Consider the following 3,661-nt stretch of genomic DNA (forward strand, 5'->3'; position numbering starts at 1 on the left):
CGGGGCCCGCGCCGGGGGCGGGGCTGTGCGGGTAGGCGGGGCTCCAGGCCTGCGCCGGGGGCGGGGCAGGGCCGAGGGGCGGGGCTCCGGGCGCGCGCTGGGGGCGGGGCCGGGCTCGTCTACCGGAGCCAGCACCCTAAGAGAGGCGAGTCTTTAGTTTAGTTTAGTCGCTCAGTCATGTCCGACTCTTTGCGACCCTATGCACTGCAGCACGCCAGGCCACCCTGTCCATCACCAACTCCCGGAGTTTACTCAAACTCATGCCCATTGAATCGGTGATGCCATCCAACCATCTCATCCTCTGTCGTCCCCTTCTCCTCCTGCCTTCTGTCATTCCCAGCATCAGGGTCTTTACCAATGAGTCGGTTCTTCGCATCAGGTGGCCAGAGTATTGGAGTTTCAGCTTCAACACCAGTCCTTCCAATGAATATTCAGGACTGATTTCCTTTAAGATGGACTGGTTGGATCTCCTTGCTGTCCAACGGACTCTCAAGAGTTTTCTCCAACAACACAGTTCAGAGTCAGGTACACATCAAACCCTCATACTGCTTCGTGACGGCGACCAGGGAGACCAGGAGGTGGTCGTGGGACTTCACAGAGCTGGAATGAGCTTGGAACTGCCACGATTTGCGTATTTATTACACTAATGTCCTTATAAAGACATTAATTATCCTGGGCCCCTTTAGAATCCCGTGGAAAGTCCGCCGAACTGCCCTGGGTTTTCCTGATTTTCCTGGTCCGAAGTCCCTCAGAGTGTTGGCGCCGAAGTGCATTTTAATAATTATTAACAGGGTCGAGGGTGTAGCACTTAACGTAGTCAACGCATTTAAATCTAAACTTGAAGAGCTTTTGTTTCCGGATTAGTGGATCAAGTGAGAAATTCTCAATCTGGGAATTTAAAACGTGGGGGTTTGAGTGTTAAATGAAACCTTCTGGTCTAAAAGGATATCTGATACTAGCAGTGTTTAGTTCAGTGAGCTTTTTGAATGCCCGCTGCACCTGTCTCAGTTACTGGTCCATTGTGTGGACTCAGAGGTGTTCCTTGGACGAAGGAATGAAATGTCTAAGGCACCAGCCTAGGAAATACAAAAAAAAAAAGATTGAAAACAACATTTTTATTTACATAAATCAATAAACTGTTTTTGTTTAAACTTGATAGAGTAAGGTTTCTGTCTCTTACCCTAACACAGAAATCTTAATAAACAGACAGACTAGATACAGGGATTAAAAGGCCAAATGAAAAAGAAGTATCTACAAATTAAGGCTTCAGGCAGGGACCAAACAACCCACAGGCTCATAACTTTCTGACAAAGTTGGATTGGAGAATATGTTTGGACATGGGGCCCTCCTGCTGTCTCCCCACAACTGGACCTGGGGACTTCCATGAGCCAATTTGGGTTCGCAGAGCAAATGCTCTGAGACCCACCAGCTGTGAGATCTCTAGGCAGGCCTCACACACTCAGAGGTCACCAAGGAGAAGAGAGTGAAGGATGGCAGGGCTGTCCCTGGAGGCCCTGGGCCTGGCCAGGGTGTAGTTACCATGTGGTGACCTGAGGGTGACGTCTCTATAATGTAACTACAAAGTAAAGGGGCAGGGATAAAGAGATCTTTGTGGTGGTGAGTTTTCTACATTGCACTTGAAGTGCTAAAATACTGAGTCTAAATAGATTTAGAAAAGTTAAAAAAAATATGTACACCATAATCCCTAATCTATAAACATATTATCTGAAGAGATATAGTCCAAACACATAATAGGTAAAATGTAATAATAAAAAATATTCAAATAACCCCAAAAAGAGACAGCAAAGGGAAAATAGATAAAAAACCAGAGGAAACAAGCCAAAAGCAAATAGTAAAATGGTAGACCCGAATTCAAATGTAGTAATAATCATATGAAATGTAAATTGTCTATACCAGAGAAAATCAAGCTAATATACTGTTAAATAAAATATGGTTTATCCCTCTTCCCTCTGAAAGGTAGCAAAATATGCCACCCCAAAATACACACTTTGGCATGAAGGTTATATTGAACTGAAGGCTGTTGAAAAAAAGCTGATAGAAGAGAATCTCTCTACTCTCATTTTGGCCTAAAAGCAGGACATAAGTTTGTAAAGGGTGTCCCTCTCCCCTCTCTACTGTGAAGGGCAGAAGGTAGTCACCAAAGAGAACTCTTAGCAGCCCAGAGACAGCATGTGAGGAATCTATATGATCAACTCACTCAGACTAGCCCTTATCCATTACTTTCCATATATTGACCTTGCCACAATTTGCTGCCTTACATGCTCAAAGTCCTTTTCCTCTGTCTTGCCACTTCTCTGCAAAATTATGGTTCTTTGCTAAGACACTATGTAAGTCCAAGTTCTGACCACTCCTTTGTGTTACTCCTCTCTGAGTACTCCCATGTGTATGTTCTTCATACGTGTTAATAAGCTTGTCTGTTTTTCTCCTGTAAATCTATCTTTTTAATCAGCCTAATATACAGGGCCCTAGCCTATGATTCTAAGATGGAAAAACAATTTTTCTTCCTTACACTTGACAGATATACTTTCAGACTGGAAAAATAGAAAATGTGTAAAACTTGATTTTTCATGGTTTTGCAGAGTTTTTACATAATTGAAACTTGGCAAAATATTAAAGAGGATGAATGTAATTATCATTGGGCACATTGAGTTCCTGAACCAGTGATGTTTAGATGAGTACTGAAACACTTTCCTATCCTATGAATTTTTACCTACTCTATGAAATTAATTTTTCTTTCCTTCATTTTAACAAAATCAAATTATCTTGGTATAGTGGAGACTTTCACATAGTTCATTTTCTAGGATAGGAAAGATCTAAAGAATTGAAAAGCGAAATGTACTCAAATTGAACAAAAGTTGAATGATCTACATCAAAAACATAAGGTAAATGCAAAAACTATAAAAGTAGATTGCTTTGATAATTTATACATTTTCTTAAAAAATACTGGAGTTGCTCTTTTAAAAGAAAAATAATTATAATTAAAAATCAAAATTTTATTTCAAAATTAAAGTTGACAGCTTATTTAATTGTATACATTGGAATACAACCACATAAATCTTTTTGTATTGGAAAATGATTTGCAGTTTTAGTTTTTAATGTCCACATAGTTACCAGTGTAAAGAATTAGAATCATGCCTCACACATGCTGTATCTTGTATGTATGTGTGTATACACTTAACAATAATGTGTGACTTGTTTACTATTGCAAAATAGTAAATTCCTTAGACACCGTGTGCCAACAGTTGTGAGTATTGTCAATCAAAAATTTAAAAAAACCAGAAAGCCTGCATCTACATCTGACACCATGTAACGTCAACCAAAAAATCTGAGAAAGTCTGGAAATGAAAGTTTTTGTTGTTGTTGTTGTCTTCAAAATTGCAATTTGGGAGACACTTTGTAGGGTAAAACCAAATGAGTGTTCCAAGGAAGAGAGTCAGAGGCTTATAAAGGCAAGAGCCACAAGGCTGTACGCTAATATGAGAAAGAAAATATTTGCCTGAAGTTATTTTAAGGTTGGGCTTCCCTGGTGGTTCAGATGGTAAAGAATCCGCCTGTAGTGCAGGAGACCAGGATTCCACCTCTGGGCTGGAAAGATCCCCTGGAGAAGGAAATGGCAACCCCCTCCAGTATTCTTTTCTGA

This window comes from Bos mutus, chromosome 23, assembly GCF_027580195.1.
Source record: "Bos mutus isolate GX-2022 chromosome 23, NWIPB_WYAK_1.1, whole genome shotgun sequence".
NCBI classification, from domain to species: domain Eukaryota; kingdom Metazoa; phylum Chordata; class Mammalia; order Artiodactyla; family Bovidae; genus Bos; species Bos mutus.